The following is a 21418-nucleotide window of genomic DNA, read 5'->3' as shown; positions in this document are numbered from 1 at the left end:
AGCTTCTGGGGAGACCACCAGCAAGCACCCCATCCCTGCTCCACAGCTGGGCCTGTTACCTCCCCAGGCACCTTCCTGGGCGACGAGCGGCCTAGCAACACATCGGTACTGAGCAGTACAGAACAGTGGGGAGCAGCAGAGAGCAGTGGAGGAGAATGGGGAACGGACGGACAGATTAACAAATGGAGGGTGTGGGGAGGAGACGCAGCTAGGGAAAGAAGGAAAGATGCCATCAACCCTGAGAAGCCGGAATTCGGACTAATGACCCGAAGGGCAGCTCACACTGGTAAAGTGAAAGTAAAAGTGAAGTCGCTCAGTCGTGTCCAACCCCGTGGACGGTAGCCCACCAGGCTCCTCCGTCCCTGGGGTTTTCTAAGCAAGAGTACTGGAGTGGGTTGCCACTGCCTTTTGGGGATCTTCCTGACCCAGGGATGGAACCCAGGTCTCCAGCATTGTAGACAGACTCTTTACCGTCTGAGCCACTAGGGAAGTCCTTCAAATTGGTAAAGACTGAGTCAAAAAATACCTGAAAAACTGCCTCTGCATTCCTTCTCGGGCAAATGGTAAAGGTTGGAATGTGGGAGAGCCCTGAGGGAGATGAAGGGTGTTCTCAGTGAGCAGACAGGAATCAGTTGTTACGAGCACTGCTGTCCTTCCCACCCCAACACCCCCCGCCCCCAAGGGTGGGGTCGGGATGCCTGGGCAATCTGGGGTAAGTCAGATGCCTCACAGCTTTACTTTCCTCATCTGAAAAATATGAGTTTGGACAACGTGGCCCCCGAGGTACATTCCACCCTCAAAAACGTCTTGGAATTTACTGCCAGTGGGAGCCTGGACAGCACCAGAGAAGTTCACCCACCCGGCGACAGTGTGTGTCCCTCTCCCCAGGATCCTGGTTGGCAGATGCATTCACTTTTCTCCCTGCAGGTGGGAGAAGGCTCATTTCTGCCAGGTTCCCGCCTGAGCGATGACTCAACTCTCAGTCCATGGACCCCAAATGAACCCTTTCCAAATTGTGAATTCCTGTGCCCCAGATGAAGAGGTTTGGTCACATTCTAAGATATCTTGGGTAGAAACGAAAGTGATGTCATGATGAACATTTGACTTGAGGGATTTTTGAGACACCCGTGGCCTTCTGGGGTTTTGTGATGGTTGGCACAGGGCTTTGACCTCAGGACGAGGTCCCCCTCTGCAAGGTGCTGCCCACAGCAGAGCCCCTGGAGGCAGGGCTCCAGCCCAATGCCACCTGACTTCACTTACGTACGGTTCAGCACACCAATCCCGTTGTGTGTGTGTATGTGTGTGTGTGTTTTGAAACTTGGAAGAAAACTTCCAGTGAATCATCTCGACTGCTATTTGATTCATGTTTAATGTCTTTGGAGAGAAATAAAAAACAGTAAGTCATTCTCCTGAAAAGTGGCATCAGCCTGGCCAAGACGCTGGGCGCACCAACAGTGACATGCCAGCTGCCTCTTGGTGGCCCCAGGGCTACAGTCTTGAGCTGTCATCAGAGAGTGTATTTATAATCCGAGTGAAGACAGCTCCTAAACACTACCCTTTGCCATTTTTATTCTTTAAATCAAAGCACCAGAAGCCAAAGGTTCTGCACAGAGAGTTGGCGCCAAAGCACAAACTCACACAGAAGGTGTCAGTCGGTCAACACACATTAACAGAGCACCTGCTGGGTGGGGATCATGGTGAAGGTGCGTGCGTGATAGGTTGTGAGTTGTGTCCGACTCTGTGCGACCCTATGGACACCAGGCTCCTCTGTCCCTGGGATTGTCCAGGCAAGAATACTGGAGTGGGATGCCGTGCCCTCCTCCAGGGGATCTTCCCAACCCAGGAATTGAACTCTCGTTTCCTGTGTCCCCTGCACTGGCAAGCGGGTTCTTTACCACTTAGCGCTACCTGGGAAGCCCCTGCTGAAGTGTTGGCGAGGTGTTGGGGATACAGAAATGTACAAGGTGCCCCCAAAGTGCTTCCACTCTAGCTGGGAAGGAAGGAAGGTGTGAATCCCTCTTTCCTTCCTTACCCTGAGTTAGTCTGTACTCTGAGTCAAGTGTGGTGCTGGTGTGGTAGGGACAGAAACGGGAGGGAAGGAAGGCAGCATTCCAGGCTTGTAGTTCACGTCCTTCCCCGACTCTCTTCCCCAGAGATGGAGAACTGAGTTTCAGTTTCTCAGGGTGCGGCTAGCAATAATCCTACAGCCGATTAGCACAACATCTAAAGCACGGGGCAGCGGTGTAGCTGGTGAGGAAGCTAGGCAAGAGGGCGAAAAAGCAGGTGACGAGGGCAAGGGCGCCCCTGGCAGGCAGCCCCAGATCCTCTGCAGGCTTAGCAGTTCAGTGCATCTGCAGCCTTGGCGTGCTGTTCAGCGTGCCCAAGAGCCCATCTTCCTGGCCCCTTAAGGTCTCCACGTTGCCCATCAGAGCCCCTCTGACCCCGATATTCTGTGACATCCGTGAAGGAGCCAGTTTCCTGGAGATCCTCTGAGGTCCTCAGAATAGCCACCCTGTGACATGTGGTGTTGGAGAAGACTCTTGAGAGTCCCTTGGACTGCAAGGAGATCCAACCAGTCCATTCTAAAGGAGATCAATCCTGGATGTTCATTGGAGGGACTGATGCTAAAGCTGAAACTGCAATACTTTGGCCACCTCATGCGACGAGTTGACTCACTGGAAAAGACTCTGATGCTGGGAAAGGTTGGGGGCGGGAGCAGAAGGGGACGACCGAGAATGAGATGGCTGGATGGCATCACCGACTCGATGGACATGCGTTTGAGTGAACTCCAGGAGTTGGTGATGGACAGGGAGGCCTGGCGTGCTGTGATTCATGGGGTCGCGGAGAGTCGGACACAACTGAGCGACTGAACTGAACTGAACTGAACTAAACTGACATGGGTGTTGCTAAGTGACCAACGTGCCCCTGGGGTCTGACCAACCCAAAGAAATTTGAGGGGTCCAAAGGACAGGAAATGTGAAATGCAGGCTGTCCCAGAAATGGTGACCATGGGCCTGGGTCTGGACTGGATGTGAAGGGAGAAGGATAAGTGAGGGCCTGATGGGAGAGGCGGATGACCTATGGGGAGAGTCCAGGTGGGCTCAGACCTGGCTCAGGGGCCTGGCCAGGGGCCAGCAGTCAGCAAGACCCTGGGGACATCACTTCATCCTTCGTTTGTGCATTATGGACCCTCTCTCTCTGTCTCACCCTTTGAGCTGTGAGCAAAGACAGACCGGACCGGCAGGTGCCCTTCCTTTGACCCCTGCCTTTCTCCTTCCTGAGCAGGTGTAAGCCCGGGGCCGGGCCTACCTCTCTCGGCACGCATGCAGCCATCTCGTGCAGAACCCCACCTGGAGCAGAAGCTCAGGGATGTTGAAGACAGCGAGTCCCTGACCCGGGGCTCGCCATCCTGCAGGCGGGCCAGGACATGGTCCCCATCCCTCCACTGACTGTGCAGTGGATGAGAATGTTAACCTGCGTGCACCACAGCGTGTGCATGTGTGTGCACACACGTGAGCACACATCTGCCCACAAGGCCTGTCATGCAGGACCCGTCCCTGTGGTTGAGGGTTGGAGGGGATGCCCACAGGAAGTGATATTGCAAAGTTATTGCTGGTCACTCTAAAAATAACCCTCAACGTACAACCTACGAAGGATTTCCCTTTCCGGGTGCCCTGCCTCGAAACCACCACAGTTTCCGCTCTGAGGCCACGTCGGGACAGCCAGGTGGACAGCATCCGGGCCTCTCCTGGCCTCTTGTCCTGCAGAAGCCCTGTCTCCATGTCCCCGTTCATCCAGCATCTTTAGAGCAGTGCTTAAGTCTCTGTGAGCAACAATTACATATGCAGTGAGTGAGGGGCTCCCCATGCTGGGTGGTCTCGACTGCACTGAGATGCTTGTCCTTGTTGGGCTCGTGTGGTGAGTGTCCCACTCCTCATGCATGAACAACACCCCTGGCAGCTGTCTGACCCACCCCCTCTCCCCGCACTTGTGTACCCCTTCCAGCAACATGGCTCTCTTTGCTGCTCCCGAATCCCTCAGATATGCTGCTGCCACAGGCCCTTTGCACCTGCTCTTCCTCTGATTCCAAACTGCTCCCTCGCCTCCACTGCATCTAGGCTCAGGGAACTTCTCAGTGAGGCCTTCTCTAACTCCTCTGTCCAAAACTGTCACCCTAACACATTCTTATCCCCGTTCCTACTTTATTTTTTTTTTCCTCTGTATTTTACTGAATTCTCTCTCTCTTTCCCCTAAACTAGAATACAGAGTCCCTGGAGCCAGATTTTATTCAAGTCAGTTCTCCACTGGAAGCCCAGAGCCTGGGCACTCTACTGTGATCAGTACATACTTCGTTGAGGGGATGAATGCATGATTGCTGGCAGGAGGCTGGGACCCGCAGCCTTAGCACTCAGGTGCCTGCAGCAGGTAGACAGAGAAGGAGGACTGGGGGGACAGGCCCTCCTGTCCATCACCAAAGGGGGAGGGGCAGAGAGAAGGGGTCCTCCCACTTCCCATCACTTGATCCAGGACATCCCGACCAAGGACATTCGTTGTCAGAGGTGCCACCGCCTCCCACAGTTTCTGATCTCTCAGGGATTGGGGATAAGAGCTACTGAGTCTTTGCTGGGTGGGAAATGAGATACCCAGGGGGCTTCAGGATGGAAGGAGACACCAGGGACCACCTCCTCTGCCCTCCTTGGACTCCTCCACCTGCTCCAGCTCCTGACACCCAGCTACTAGCCTCAGGAGGACCCAACCTGGCCAGGCACCGCACCCTGTGCCCCTGTGCCCACCCACCAACGTCCAGCTGGGCCTCTGTATGCAGCTGATATCCAGGTAGCCAAAGCCAGCTTCTGCCCCCTCCCCATTTCCCAGCTCCGACAGGGCTGGTAAAAGATCGGACCAATAAAAGCAGCCATGTCTGCTTCCACATGGAGCTGTGTCTGTTTTCGTTGGGGAGAAAAGCCCAGAGACCCACTCTGAAGTCTGTCCCCTGACCCTCACCCTGGGTCTCTTGGCCCACACCGGCGAGTGCTTTCACTGGGTGAGCAGGGAAGGTGAGAGAAGGAAAGACAGGGCAGCAGGAGAAACTCCCTTCCCTCAGGAAGGCCACACCCTGCTGTCCAAACAAGAGAGGCAGGAAGGCCCCACCCACGGGATGTGGGGGCGAGATTGCGCCCTCATGGGGGTGCTGGGCACACTGCCCCCTTAAAGCCTTCCCATTCTTTCCGCTGAGCTGGGTCAAGTCCCCACACGCCGGCAGGTGGACAGGACCCCACAGAGAGGTAGAGGCCCCTCAGTGCCCCGTCCTTACCCCATCTCACCCGCCCCCCCTCACTGGAGCACTTACCCAAGGCTGAGCAGAGGTGGAGAGAAAGCAGGGGTCAGAACCTCGGAGGCCGCTTCCACGTCCTGGCCCAGGCTGCTAGACCATGCCCTGGAAGAGAGGACAGACCGGTCACGTGCTGTCTGGGGCCACCTGGACCCAGAGCCCACTGACTTCCTCGCCAGTCACTTCTGTACAATCTACACACATTTCCCCATGATCCTCCCATAATACAAGGTTCACTTCCTCCTTGGGGGCTGGCAGGGCTTCCCCGGCTCCTGCAGAATGAGGGCTGCATCTCCCCTGAACTGACTGTGAGCTCCATACCTTCATTTCTGGGCAGCCAGCGCCTGGCTCAGAGCTTGCATGCAGCAGGCGCTCAATAAATAATCCCTGTTTGAGAAATGAGTGCCCCCAAATGCATCCCATGGACATGACTGAAAGCACGGTGCACTTGTGCGCAGTCAGAATTCTACCCTGCTTCAGAAATACAGGGTTTCATGTGCCCACTACATCACTGACACTCACTGCTAGGATTCAAGACCTGGAGTGCAAATGCCAAGCATCTCCCCACCAGAAATGCTCACTGGAGGTCACTGACATACTTTATATATACACATATACACCTGTATATACCTACATGTAACACTCTTAATAGACTTTATTTCTTAGAGCAGTCTTTTCATTCACGGCAAAGCAGAGCAGAAAGAACAGCGTTCCCACTGACCCTGTTTCCCCAGACACAACCCTCCTCACGTTCACCATCCTCCCCCTGCAGACTGGGGGACCTTAGTTACAACTGGTGGACCTACACGGATACATGTCATCGCCCCCAGGCCAAGCTCACAGGAGCTGGTTCTCGGTGTTGTGCGTTCTGTGGGCTTGAACAAACGTGTAGCTGCCTGTTGTTCGGTTTGCTCAGTCGCATCCAACTCTGCGATGCTGCGGACAGCAGACGCCAGGCTCCCCTGCCCTTCACCATCGACGTTATAATACTAATATCATACGAGGCAGCTTCCCTGCTCTAAAATCCCCCTCTGCTCACCTCGTTCCCTATTCTTCTGAAGGTGAGTTCACGTCAATGATCTCAGCTAAGTCATCTCATGACTCTGGAGCCCTGCTTGGACACTCAGGGAAATTAAAGTCTGGACAGGGTCAAGGGTCCTCCCCAAGGTCACCCTGGTGAAAACCAGTAAGTTGGAATCAGCAGCAGAATGTGCTAGAAGCAATGTGTCTGGTGGTTATTTTATCATCATGACCTCCTATCGGCCCTGGCGGGGAAGGTCCATTCAAAACCCCCAGTTTACAGAGGAGCAAACAGATCTGGGGATGCATGTCAAGGTCACACGCGGCCAAGTGGAATGCCCAAAATGTACACCCCTAAACCTACCTCTGCTCTTTCCAGATGCCCTCGTCAATTATAGGAGCTCATAGGAGGCGTGGGAATGCCGCAGGCAAGCACCCCCTTAGGTTGGGGGCTTTCGCTTTTCCAGAGTTGGATCATGTGTGCCCAGGGCCTGTGGTCCTCCTGCAGGGGGTGGTGGGGGAGGGTGGTGCCCTCCAGCCACTCTGCACAATTAATGTCACAGGGGGGCCTCCCCCAGCTGCAGGTCAGTCTGCACAAAGGCCCTACCATTTCTAGCCTCTGGGGGACAGACCTACATGAACATCAAGCTCAAGGATCAGTTCAGGGACGGTGACAGCATTCTTAGTCCAGGTGGACACTGCCCTGTCTCACCAGACATACCCCAGCACTCCCGGGAAGAGCTCTGTGGGGTGGGGACAGCAGAGGTGCTCCTCTGTGCCAGGAGGCCCCGTGACTGGGGTGGGCCCTGTGATCCCCCGCCATCCTCCATGTCCCCAGCTGTGACACAGTGGACGGGCTGGATCCCTTGGGGAGGCTGGGCCAGCTCTGATCCCAGGTTTCCCAGCAGGAGGAGCCATCCTTCCAGAGGCCTCTGCTCCCAGTCTGCGTGGGAACACTCCATTAACTCAAATTGCAAATTTCCTCCTGGCTGTATCGGCTAAGCCACAGGGGCTCCCTGGCCACCAGCTTTCCTGTGACAGATACAGATGACAGTCATCGCTGGAGACGGAATCAAGGAGCAGAAGTCATTATGCAGAAATAATTATGTGGAGTTATGTCTGGTTGCTCCTGATTTCTGTCTCTCAATTGTCTTACAAATGGTCATGCCACTTCCTCTCCAGGAGAACAAGCTGTGGATGCCTGGGTGATTCAAACAGACCTCCTGGGCCTGAGCCTAGTGCTCCAAACTCCTGCCAGGCGGGGCATCAGCATCCAAGGGCTGTGACACCCTTTTCTCTCTCTGAGCACTTGGGAGAGAGGAGAGGTAGAAGACAAAAGCCCTGGGGAGGGAGCACACTCCCTGACTCCCCCACACACACACCCCCTGCATTGGACCCTCCTTCAAGGCCTGCTTCACCTGGATTCCTTTCTCCTGGGGCCCATCCAGACCTCCCAGCCTTTTGCTCACTTTATGCCCAAGGCACCTCCCTCTCCTAGGTCTGGGGTCTCTGGGGGCAGGGGTGACTCAGGCCGTGACCAGCTTTGGCTCATTTTGGTACTCCCAGCTCCTAGCACAGAGCAAGGCCCTGGGAGAGCAGAGAGGGTTCCGCAGCTGGGCTGCCTGGGCTCAAATCCTAGCTCTACTGTTTCCTAGTTGTGTGACCCATTGTCTACCTTCTCTCTGCCTCAGTCTTCCAGGATGTAAAATGGAGACGATGATAATCCTACCCAGTTCATCAACCTCTCAGAAGATTCCGCGAGCAAATGCACACACACGCAAAATGTGTGCTCATAGGAAGTTGCAATAAATGTCAACAATGACTAAAAGAGCAGAGAGAAGCCTTGAAAACACTCTTGTAAGAATCTAAGCCAACTTGAAAGACACAAACTACTGCAAGTGACTCAAGAAGAAGTATGTCTGACATTCCTATAACAAGGCAAGAGACTGAATTAGTAATCAAAAAATTACTCACAAAGAAAAGTCCCCACCAGGCCCAGATGGTTTCACTGCTGAGTTCTATAAACATTTAAAGAATTAATAACAATTCTTCACAAACTCTTCCAAAAAACAGAAGAGGAGGGAACACTTCCCAACTGGTTCTATGAGGCTAGTACTACCTTGATAGCAAAACCAGACAAAGTCTCCACAAGAGAAGAAAGCTACAGACCAATGTGCCTAATGGACAAGGATGAAAAGAAAAACAACAAGACTCAAAAAAAAAGAAAAAAAGAAAAAAAAACCAGCATAGCAAATCCAGTAACATGAAGAATAAAAAGAATTACACATCATACCAAATGGGATTTATCTCAGGAATGCAAGGATAGTTTACTATCTGAAAACAATATTGTACATCATACAGTAAAATAAAAAGCAAAAATCACATGCTAATCTCAACAGACGCCGAAAAAGCACTTGACAAAATCCAACATCCTTCCATGATAAAAACACTCAAACTAAGAACAGAAGGAAACTTCCTCAGTCTGACAGAGGATATTTGTGAAAAACTCACAGCCAACATCATACCTAATGGTAAAAATACCAGATGCTCTTTCCCTTAGATTAGGAATGAGACAAGGATGCCCACTCCTGTCACTTCAGTTCAACATTATACTAGAGGTTCTAACCAGGGCAACTAGACAAGAAAAAAATACAAGGCATCTGAATTAGAAAAGAAGTAAAACTATTTCTATTTGCAGATGACATGATCTTTTATATAGAAAATCCTAAGGAATCCACTTAAAAAATGTAATAGAACTAATGACATAATTTAAGCAAGGTTGCTGGATACATGATCAACATACAAAAATTAAGTGTATTTCTATAAACAGGCAATTAAAAATCCAAAAATGAAATTAACAAATTTCATTAAGAAAACAATTCTGTAAGCAATAGCATCAAAAATTATTTAAAAATTTATAAAATAAATTTAATAAAAAAATGCAAAATGTATTCTGAGCACTACAAAACATTGTTGAAAAAAATGAAAGAAGATCTAAATAAGTGGGAAGATATCCCATGTTCATAGATCAGAAGACTTAACACTGTTAAGATGGCAATACTCCCCACACTAACCTCCAGGTTCCCCCTCAGAATGCCAGCTTAACTACTTTGTATTTGGCTGATTCTAAAATTCATACGGAACTTCAAAGGATGCACAACAGCTGAAAGAGTTCTGAAAAAAAAAAAGAGACAAAGTAGAACTCACAGCTCTCAATTTAAAAACTTACTACAGGGGCTTCCCTGGTGGTCCAGTGATTGAGAATCCGCCTTGCAGCGTAGGAGACATGAGTTCGATTCCTGATCCAGGAAGACTTCACATGCTGTGGTGCAACTAAGCCTGCGCCCCACAGCTACTGAGCCTGTGCTCTAGAGCCCAGGAGCCACATCTACTGAAGCCCAGGAGCCCTAGAGCCTGTACCTCACAAGAGAAGCCACTGCAGCGAGAAGCCTGAGCACCACAACTAGAGAGCAGCCCCCACTCGCTGGAACTAGGGATAAGCATCTGCAGCAACACAGACCCAACACAGCCAAAATTAAATAAACTTTTTTAATGAAAAAAAAGATGCTCAACATCGTTAGTTATTAGAGAAATGCAAATCAAAAGCACAGTGAGATATCATTTCACACCCACTGAAATTTTTGGAAAAGAAAACATCCAATCAGTGCAAGTGTTGGCGAGGATTTGGAGAAACTGGATCCCACTGCTGTTGGTAATGTAAATGGTGCAGCCACTTTGGAAAACAATCTAGCAGTTTCTCAAATGATTGAACATACAGTTATCACACAACCCAGAAACTCCACTCCTAGGAATAAACCCAAGAGAAATGAAAACAGAAGTCCATAAAAAAACTTGTTCATAGCAGCATTATTAAACAACCCAAACGTTCATTACTATATGAATGGATAAACAAAATGTGGTATTTTCATACAGTGTAATATCATTTAGCCATAAAAAGAAGCACTGACATGCACTACAATATGGACGAATCTTGAAAACATTATGCGAAGTGAAGCCAGCACAAAAGGACAAATGCTGTATGATTCTGTTATAGAAAATGTCCAGAATAGGAAATCTATAGAGGCAGAAAGTAGAATAACAATTTCTTAGGGCTGGGGAATGAGATCTGGTAGCTAAAGGTGGTAGCCAAAATCGTACCCACTTTAGTATGTGTATAACCTATATGTACAAAAGAGACCTTCACGACCCAGATAACCACCATGGCGTGATCACTCACCTACAGCCAGACGTCCTGGAATGTGAAGTCAAGTGGGCCTTAGGAAGCATCACTACGAACAAAGCTAGTGGAGGTGATGGAATTCCAGTTGAGCTATTTCAAATCCTAAAAGATGATGCTGTGAAAGTGCTGCACTCAATATGCCAGCAAATTTGGAAAAGTCAGCAGTGGCCACAGGAATGGAAAAGGTCAGTTTTCATTCCAATCTCTAAGAAAGGCAATGCCAAAGAATGCTCAAAGTACCGCACAATTGCACTAATCTCGCACGCTAGTAAAGTCACGCTCAAAATTCTCCAAACCAGGCTTCAGCAATACGTGAACTGTGAACTTCCAGATGTTCAAGCTGGTTTTAGAGAAGGCAGAGGAACCAGAGACCAACATCCACTGGATCATGGAAAAAGCAAGAGAGTTCCAGAAAAACATCTATTTCTGCTTGATTGACTATGCCAAAGCCTTTGACTGTGTGGATCACAATAAACTGTGGAAAATTCTGAAAGAGATGGGAATACCAGACCACCTGACCCTCTTCTTGAGAAACCTCCATGCAGGTCAGGAAGCAACAGTTTGAACTGGACATGGAACAACAGACTGGTTCCAAATAGGAAAAGGACTACATCAAGGCTGTATATTGTCACCATGCTTATAACTTATATGCAGAGTACATCATGAGAAACACTGGGCTGGATGAAGCACAAGCTGGAATCAAGATTGCCGGGAGAAATATCAATAACCTCAGATATGCAGATGACACCATCCTTATGGCAGAAAGTGAAGAAGAACTAAAGAGCCTCTTGATGAAAGTGAAAGAGGAAAGTGAAAAAGTTGGCTTAAAGCTCAACATTCAGAAAACTAAGATCACAGCATCCGGTCCCAACACTTCATGGCAAATAGATGGGGAAACAGTGGAAACAGTGGCTGACTTTATTTTTTTGGGCTCCAAAATCACTGCAGATGGTGATTGCTGCCATGAAATTAAAAGACGCTTACTCCTTGGAAGGAAAGTTATGACCAACCTAGACAGCGTATTTAAAAGCAGAGACATAACTTTGTCAACAAAGGTTTATCTAGTCAAGGCTATGGTTTTTCCAGTGGTGATGTATGGATGTGACAGTTGGACTATAAAGAAAGCTGAGTGCAGAAGAATTGATGCTTTTGAACTGTGGTGTTGGAGAAGACTCTTGATAGTCCCTTGGACAGCAAGGAGATCCAACCAGTCCACCCTAAAGGAGATTAGTCCTGGGTGTTCATTGGAAGGACCTGATGCGAAGAGGTGACTCATTTGAAAAGACCCTGATGTTGGGAAAGATTGAAGGCAGGAAAAGAAGCGGATGACAGAGGATGAGATGGTTAGATGGCATCACCGATTCAATGGACATGAGTTTGAATGAACTCCGGGAGTTGGTGATGGACAGGGAGGCCTGGCGTGCTGTGGTTCATGGGGTCGCAGAGTTGGACACGACTATGTGACTGAACTGAACTGAAAGGGTTTGGGGTGGAGGAGGAAATGACAACCCACTCCAGTATTTTTGCCTAGAGAATTCCATGGACAGAGCAGCCTGGTGGACTACAGTCCATGGGGTCTCAAAGAGTTGGACACGACTGAGCAACTAAACAGCAACAACTGTGTTTTACAATATTACAAACAGGGTGTCAGTATCACGTCTCAAGCTTAGAAGGTGACAGTGTGGGGAACTGTTGTGGTCATCTCAAGCAAATAAGTACTGCATGAAGGTGTTATACTTCCAATGATTAAGAACCATTCTGCCTACCAAACAAAATACATTCTGAAGGTTGCTTTTTTTGTAATCCTGGATCTGGATTTTTGGGGGAGTCTTAAATTTATAAAAGAATGAAATTATAAACTACTAAGCAGCGTGGCTTTATTTTGAAGTAATCTGTTACTTTAAAATTAAAAGAGAAGTATTAAGAATCAATAAAACAAGATACAATGAAATCTAGTTATTATAAATTCCATCTGTATTTAAAGTATTCTAAAATAACTTATTGGTTTATTGCTGTTTATTGGTTTATAACTTATTGCTGTATATTCCTAGCAGGATGAGTAGAATTTTCTTGATTATAGGTATAGTTTTATTTTTATTAGTTCTTACGTTTTAAATGGCCCATATGGTTATGAACAGGATATGTATGGCCAGATTCTGTTCTTTCACCAAGCTTGAGATGAAAATTATTTTAACTGTAATCTAAAATTAGTCTTTAAAAAATGGCAAATGTTAACTTAAAAGCAGCATATAGTCATTCAGTTTGCTACATGACACTGATCCCAGGGAAACTTGACAAGCTTTCTTTTGTCCTAACTTAAGAAAAGTATAGGTCAAAGTTCTGGAATATTTCTAATTTACTTTAGTGAATTTCACCCACGTTAGTATGTATATAACTTATATAAAGCAAAAAAGATTTTAATTATAGTGAGCAATATAACTTTGTTCATATTATCTGATGTTTGCTAAGAGAAAAATATGAGATGAATGAATTAAATCAATAAAAATAAAGAGTATGGGGTCTCCTTTTGGGATGATGGAACATTCTTTTGGGGTGATGGAACATTCTTTTTGGGTGACAGAACATTCTTTTAGGGTGATGAACATTCTTTTGGGGTGATGGAACATTCTAAAATTGACTGCAGTGACAGTTGCAGATGTATTTGGTAAATGTACTAAAAGCCATTGCATTGTATACTTTATATGGGTGAATTGTGCGGCACATGGATTGTATCTTAATAAAGTTATTAAAAAACAAACTACCCAGATTGTAGGCCAGAGTTCTTGTACCTCTCTACCCCAGAAGACAGAAGGGCAAAGAGCAGGTTCTCAGGAACAGGGGGGCAAACCACAGGGCTTCCCAGCTCTGCAGCTGGGGGACACAGCTCTCAGAGCTCGTCACCGTGGCCGACTGTGAGAACCTGGCAGCCTCAGATCTCAGTTCAGTTCAGTTTAGTTCAGTCACTCAGTCGTGTCCGACTCTTTGCGACCCCATGAATCACAGCACGCCAGGCCTCCCTGTCCATCACCAACTCCCGGAGTTCACTCAAACCCATGTCCACAGAGTCGGTGATGCCATCCAGCCATCTCATTCTCTGTCGTCCCCTTCTCCTCCCGCCCCCCAACCTTTCCCAGCATCAGAGTCTTTTCCAGTGAGTCAACTCGTTGCATGAGGTGGCCGAAGTATTGTAGTTTCAGCTTTAGCATCAGTCCCTCCAATGAACACCCAGGATTGATCTCCTTTAGAATGGACTGGTTGGATCTCCTTGCAGTCCAAGGGACTCTCAAGAATCTTTTCCAGCACCACAGTTCAAAAGCATCAATTCTTCGGCGATCAGCTTTCTTCACAGTCCAACTCTCACATCCATACATGACCACTGGAAAAACCATAGCCTTGACTAGACGGACCTTGGTTGGCAAAGTAATGTCTCTGCTTAGCTGCAAAACTGCCTCAGAGATATGCTCCCCATCCTACCCCCAGCATGCACCCCACACACTTGCTGAGTGCCTGCAGAGTGCATTAGGTGGAGGGGACACCGGTCCCACTTTCAAGGAACCCACAGCCCAACCGGGTACCTCAAATGTCATGTGCTGGATGTCGGGGATGGGCAGTCAAACCAAGCTCCAGGGATCGCTTGCATTCCAGGAGGTGATCTGGTGCCCTGGGGGGCAGCTGGGGAGGGAGGCATCCCTCTGGATACATGCTGGGTTCGGGCTGAAGGAGTTCAGTCCCTGAAACTGCCTAGTCCACCACCCTAGGACGCTGACTGCGAACCACCAGCTAACAAACCAGGGTTCTAGGGCCATTTCTGGGGCTAGTTCTTCCTCCAGGGCCCATGCCCGGAGGGCTCAGTGCCCAGCATCCTGCTGGCCAGTCCTTGAAAGGCAGTTACACGAGCTTCCTCCTACCAGGTCTCAACACCCCCTCTTGCCCAGACCCAGGCCTCCTGCGCTGACTCTGATCTGCCCACTTGCACCAGGGGCAAATGTGTGCTCAAGAGATGACGAATTATTTTAATATATCCTGAAATCCAACTTAATTAGGAAGCAAAGTCCCCGAGGGAGAAAAATACAGTGGGTCTGGAGTCAGAGATGGATGGGTTTTGGATTATGACTATTTCTGAGGTGACTGTGGTTTTAGGATGACTAATTCCACCACAGTCCCCAGGTAATCAGGGCGGTAGCTTGCTGAATACTTTCACACAGACATTTCGCACAACACAAAGGCATCTTCCTCCACTGCTCAATTCAAAAGCTGAGTTGGAGGGATTTCCCTGCTGGTCAGGGGCTAAGAATCCAGCTTGCAATGCAAGTGACACGGGTTCAATCTCTAGTCAAGGAACCAAGATCCCACATGCCACAGGGCAACCAAGCCTGAGTGCCGCAACTAGAGAGACCTGCATGATGCCACAGAGATCCACACGCCACAATTAGGGCCGATACAGCCAAATAATAAATATTTTCTAAAAAAACCGAGTTGAAGGGGCTTTGTATCCTGCAGATGTCCTTGGGGATGGGAAAGCCATAGAATATACCACGGAAGCCAAGACTTGCAGGTCAGACCACACAGCCGGAGCGGTCCACAAAAGACGGTTGGGCTGGAGAGGGCCCCAAGGCGGCAGTGAGCTAAACCCTGAGCCCTGACTGGCCAGTGCCTTTACCAGCCCTCTGGTCATCTGGGGCCCTGGGCGCTGGCTGCATCCCCGGCTTCCAGGAAGCACTCATGATATCTTAGTGTAGTTCCCTTGTCCCCTCCCATCACCAGGGTACCCGAGTTGGGGTCACAAAACAAAAGGACCCTATGATCTCCAACCATTTTGAAAAAATGACATATTTACTAAAGATGACTACACAAACTCCATGGCCCAGAAATCCAGCTCCTTGATATACTCCCAACAGAAAGATGGACATAGGTTCACCAGTGACACAAGAAGGCTCACAGCTGCATGACCTATAAAAGCCCCTAGAGGAAACTGTCCTCACGTCCACCTGACATCGATGGAAGACACCTGTAGTGTGCTGGTACCTGGAGGACCACAGAACAATTGGATAAAAGCTCCATGACACATAGCACAGATGAAGCTCCAAAAGGTTTCATTTCCAGTAACAAGACAGCAACAGAGAAAGTAAGCAGACCACGAACTGCTAGGAAAAGAATAAAATGAAGTGATCTGATGAAGACTGCCAGGTGACTCAAAGGTCAAGAATCCGCCGACCAATGCAGGAGATGCAGGTTTGATCCCTGGATGTGGAAGATCTCCTGGAGAAGGAAATGGCAACCCACTCCAGTATTGCTACCTGGGAAATCCCATGGACAGAGGAGCCTGACAAGCTACAGTTCATGGGGTCGCAAAGAGCTGGACACGACTGAGCAAGTGAGCATGCCAGGGTGGGTTGGGGTCGGGGCAGTAACTCTTGCTTAGATGCTCTGAGTCAGGGACACATGTGAAGAGGAAGGGATAGACTTACGATGAGGGCTCTTGGCAGAAGGAGCAGCAAATGCAAAGGCCCTGGGGTAAAGCATGCTTGGCATCGTCAAGGAGCAGCAAGAAAGTGAATGTGGCCGAAGCATGGCCAACAGGCAGAAGTGGGGAGCAGCAGGAGCAGGGGCTCAGAGGACAGGGCAAGGACACCTTTTTATTTTAAGCACAATTGTTGTAGAACACTTGTATACTCTCTGACAACCAGAGAGTGCTACAAAAATACTGGGTACTGGGGAAAGGATTGTAAGATTCCCTGGAACTGAGGGCAGCAAAAAGGGGGGACCTCCTTGGGACCCCCCAGTGGTGGGGGTGGCAGGTCACTCCCAAAGGTATTGCTTTTCCTTCCAACAAAATCCAAGCTTGTTCACTCCTGATTCTCTGTGGGCAGGAACGAAAATAAAATGGCTCATTGCCCACTAATGAAGTCTTAGAACCTCCAGAGCCCAGGCCACGGATCCACTCCCCCCGACCAGCTCCTGATGCCAAAGGGACCAGGGGCCATAAAATCCCTGCCTGGAGTTCTTCCCGGCGGCGTCTGAGGCGCCTCCTGTTCCGGAGGGAGGAAGAAAAAGCAAAGCTTTGCCAACAGAGAACAATGAGGCGGCCACGGGGGAAACACCGGTGGGTCCAGGGAGGCGGAGAGCAGGGAGGAATCCAAGCCTATGCAGCAACTTCTATGTGGGGCACGTTCTGCCCACAGACAGGCCCACTGTTGTGGTCATTCTTAGCTGGGGCAGGGAGGGGAGCCCTTTCGGCACCTGTCACCCCTGGACAGCAGGTACTAGAGCACCCGAAGTAGAGGCTGGGGACCAGACACCCCCGTCTCATGGAAATGGTCCCAAGCATGTCGGATTTGGACTCTAACATGTCACCACGTGGCCCTGGGCAAGTCGCCCGTCCTTTGGGGCTGCTCCCATCCCATGAACTCCCAGGGTGGCTGCAGGAACCACAGGAGGTAACAAATTCACATGGAAGCTCCTTAAACTCCTAGCGTTTAAGGTTCCACCTCAGGATCACTGGGTGCACTCACACCCTGCCCCTGTCTCAGGATCACTGGCCACCAAGAGATAGGCTCAGAGAGGTTAAGCCACTTTCCCAAGGTCACACAGCCAGACAGTGCTATGCCAGCGGAGCCGACCAGGCCCTGAAGGCCACAGCACCTGCCAGAGACTAAACCCTGCCCTCTGGGAGCAATAAAGGAGCAAGGAAAGTGGCACTAATTATTTAAGAGTAATTAAGCAAGACGTTCAAAGCAGGGCAGAGGGTAGGCCCTGGGGTGGGGTCTGTGCAGAGGCAGGAAGGGTGGGCTGAGGCTCCTGGCCAGGCTCCCTGCAGAGCAGTCTCCTCAGGCCAGGCTCCAGATATTCACCCCTCGCCCTCTCTGAAGCCCCTGGTGGTCCCAAGGCACCAGCACTTTCCATTTGAGGACCCGGGTAATCAGGCCCCAGTCCAGGTGCCCTCGGAACCTCAATCCCACCAAGTGCGGCAGGCTGAGACGTGGAAAAATTCAGAGACTCTTTCCCATGTGGCCTCCCCTCCTTCCTGGGGCCCCTGCGGGTCCATGAGGCTGCCTGGAAGCCGCCTGCTGGGGCTCCTGGCCCTTCTAGACTGAGCTCTGGGAGGGCTGCATTCTGTTCGCACGTCTCCCATGCACGGGGCCTGGAGGCACGCCGACTCTCAGTCGGCGTCTAATGAGTGAATCTGCAAGCAGGCTGCTCAGAGGGAGAGGAGATTCTAGATGAGGCTGCAGCAAATGACACAGCCTGACCACGGAGGACCTTGAATGCTGGGGCCAGGTGGCTTATGGCAATAGGGAGCCACAGAGGGCTCTTGGGCAAGGGACTAGGAGGAAGATGGTTGTGGCAACCTGGGCAGAAATAGTATCAGAACTGAGGCTGGAGTCAGGAAGGTCACTGGGGGAGTGGGGAGGGGCAACGTGGGTACTGGCACGCAAGAAAATTGGGGATTTTTAAGGGTGAGTGCAATTGTGTGTAGCTTTCAGCTGGTCACACACAGAAACTGGAAACCACCCCCTCCCCCAGACAGAACTTGACTACATCGTTGGTATTAACACCTTAGTTGCTGCTCAACCCTGAAACCACCCCCACCAGGCCAGCTGGTGCCCGAGCTATGCTTCCTGAAGCAGGTGGCCAGGAGGAAAAGTATAACTTCCCCACAAAGAAAGGAAAGCGCCAGAGAGGATCTGGGCATCCCTGAAACACAGCCTGCAAAGCAGCCTGCAAATGGGCGGCCGTGGAGGATTAAGGCAAGTCCTCCCGTGAAGCCTCTTATTCCGCAGCCAACAGAGCGCGCGCAGCTGAGCCGCTGTATCCGTGATGAAGGGATAAGTCATCTGAAAACAAATAAATTATTCATTCCTCCGCAAATGAGCAGCTTCTGGGTTCCTGCGGCAGCCGAAAGGCTCTGCGAATCCTATTAGCGACAGAGCTCAACCAGGCGACGCAGAGTCCCACCACCACCTCGGTGCAGACGGTTCTTGCCGGGAGCTGCCCATACTGCTCTCCGTTCCACATCCACGACTGAAACCAGCCCAGCGTCTCGTGGGGAGATCACAGTCCCGCCGGCCCAGTCCGGGAGGCTCGGGGCTCCTGGCAGAGTCCACACCGGGGGACTCGGTGGCAAAGAGATGCCTCCCACCCACAGTCTCCCAAGACCTCCCCTCCAGGGCCCACCTCCCACCCGTCAGGACACAAGCCTGGAGCTGGCCTGCTCGCTCACATGCAGATACCTAGGCCCTGCCCCCAGACACCCTCTGGGGCTCAGCCCGGGGCACTGCATTTCTGATGCCTTGGAGCTGCGGAAGTACTGGAGTCCTCGAGTCCACCCCTCCGATCGACCACAGCAGCTCAGTGGCCTCACAGACCTGAGCAGCTGGGGTCAGGTCTGTGGCCTCTGGGGGTCCCAGGTGCTCAAGGTGGGGGGCTCCTGGAAGGACAATAAGAAAGAACATTTGCAGAGCGACTGTCACGCACGGGTACTTGGCAGAGGCCACTTGCAGCCGGGACTCTGCCCACCTCTCGTCCCCGTGTTTGTAGCTTTGATCCCAGCCTTGGCTCAGTTCACAGCAGTGAAGTCTGAGGGTTCTGACTGCCAAGGCCGGATCCAGCACTGCTATTTCCTCAGCCCCCATGGTCCCTTCCTCAGGGAAGCCTCCCACTCCCCCCGGCTCTGTTGGGACTGCTGCTTTGTGTCTTAGCACGGGGGAGGGGCTGGGGAGGGGACGGGGTCCCACAGAAGTGTGGGGGTGAAGCAGTGACCGCGTGAGAGGGGCCACTGAGGCCCCCGTCTCTAGGCCAGCTGAAAGCTGCCCCTTACAGACCGGTCCCATGTGATGTGAGCCAGTCGGATCTGTCCTTACACCTGGGGTCTTCTGCAAGAATGACACTTCTGGGCCTCCCCTGGTGGTCTGGTGACTAAGATGCCACACTCCCAAAGCAGGGGGCCCGGGTTCAATTCTTGGTCAGGGAACTGGGTCCCGCATGCCGAAACTAAGACCCGGTGCAGTCAAATAAATACATATCTTTTAAAAAAATGACACTGCTCACCTCTCTTCTTGCGGGGGAGATGGGGCTTATCTGACCTGGCTGGAGAAACAACATTCTAACCTGGTCCTGCCCCACACTCTGCCCCAACGGCAGAGGTCAGCAGTGGCTCAGCCATCTGCCTACAATTGGAAAACATTTTTAAGAGTGAGGCCGAGAATTCCATGGACTGTATAGTCCATGGGGTCGCAAAGTGTTGGACACAATGGAGTGACTTTCACTTTCACTTTTTCAGGTAGCAGGATGCTGATTCTGGCCGTAGAGCAAGCTTGCAAATCCAGAACTACCAGCAAAAATGGTGTGTGTGTGTGTGTGTTTGTGTTGGTGTCTGGAGACATTCCTGGTCATTATAACTGGGGGTGTGGGGGGTCGTTTACTGGCACCTGAGGGGTAAAGGCAAGGATGCTCCTAAACACCCCACAGCACAGGTCACCCCACAACAAGCAGTCATGCAGCCCAAGCTGTCCGCTGAGCCCAGGGCGAGACTCTGACATAAACACAGTCCCCCCACGGCTCATCGCTGGGGTCCACTTCTCCACTGGTTTCAGAAGCTAGTGGCCAGAAGAGTGTGGAGCTTATGGAACCACACTCTAACCCCCAAATGCCAGGTGGAAGGTCCTGCAGGGCACAGAGCCACCCTGCCCCCACAGCTGTAGGGTCTCACATAAGGAAGCCCCCCTCCCCAGGCTTCTCTGAGACCTGGAGGGGCTCCAGGAAGCACTTGGGTCCCGGGCCTGCTGTGGGCAGGCAGGAGTAGGTGGATGGGCAACCCTTGCCGTTGGCCTGCTGTGGAGACCGCACCCACGATTTACATTCACCCCACTCAGGGGCAGCAGGCAACGATTCAGGAAGCCCCGCCCTGGGGGTAGCAAAAGTCCCATGAGGGCCTGGGGGCTGCCTCTGTCCTGCACCAGCAGCAGCCTCAGTGACCCAGGCCAACCGGAACACCAGTGGTTCCCACACCTGATCCTTTCCGTGGGAAAGGCTGGACTCGGAGATGAAATGGAAGTGTCATCTATGCATCCTTTCACTCATTCAAAACACCTTTAACCGAACACCTACTATGTGCCAGGCACTGTCCCAGGTGTCACCGATGCCAGAAGAAACATGCCCAATTCTTGCTTTCAAGGCGTTCACTCAGGTGCATCAGATTACAAGGCAAGCGAAACATGCCATGAGGATACTGAGTGCAGGATTCAGGGGGCCATGATGAGACTTTCAGTCCTATCTAAAGATCCAGGAAGGCTTCTTGAAGGAGGTGACATCTAAAGGGAGACTAAAGGATGAATAAGAGCCAGCCAGGCAGAGACGGAGGAAATGGGGACTAGGGAGAGGCTTTTCTGAGGACTTTCTAAGATGCTCCCTTACCCAGGCAGGGGCAACTGACACACCACAGGTCAGTGGGCAACTGCAATCAGCACCCGCAGCTCCCAAGTGAAAGGGGGCCTAAGAGGAGCATGGTGGGGAGGCCTTTGCCAGGGGCCCACAGGCTTGAGTCCAGCAGGGCTGGCCCGTGGGGAGAAAGCCAGTCATCTTAAAGACACAAACAGCAAACACACATCCATGCCCGCCTGGCCCACAGCAGCACCTCTGCACACTCTCTGGCCCCCTAAGAAGGCTGGCTGACCTCTGGAGGCCTGCCCACCACCCCCTCGCCATCCCCAGGGCACAGGAGCCTGGTGTCCCCAGACCACTCCAGCCTCATGCACTTGCTACTTCTGAAAATTGTCAACTTACTGTGGTTAAAAGACAATGCAACCCATAGGTGCACAGCTGGCTCG

General features: G+C 51.0%; 1 protein-coding gene across 3 annotated transcripts in view; it reads right to left on the bottom strand.

The window, feature by feature from the left end:
* The window catches only part of HPCAL1 (hippocalcin like 1), a 114128-nt gene that overhangs the window by 23900 nt on the left and 68810 nt on the right, over positions 1–21418 (bottom strand). For all 3 annotated transcript variants that reach the window (XM_055399124.2, XM_055399123.2, XM_055399126.2), the window contains one exon: positions 5351–5437. The gene's annotated coding sequence lies outside the window, so the exon portion shown is untranslated. The remainder of the gene's footprint in view (positions 1–5350; positions 5438–21418) is intronic.

Source organism: Moschus berezovskii, chromosome 11 (assembly GCF_049115385.1).
Source record: "Moschus berezovskii isolate FMDL1 chromosome 11, NW_MosBer_1.0, whole genome shotgun sequence".
Classification (NCBI taxonomy): Eukaryota; Metazoa; Chordata; class Mammalia; order Artiodactyla; family Moschidae; genus Moschus; species Moschus berezovskii.
The sequence above is the reverse complement of the archived record's forward strand: the minus strand, read 5'-3'. Positions and strand labels throughout refer to the sequence as shown.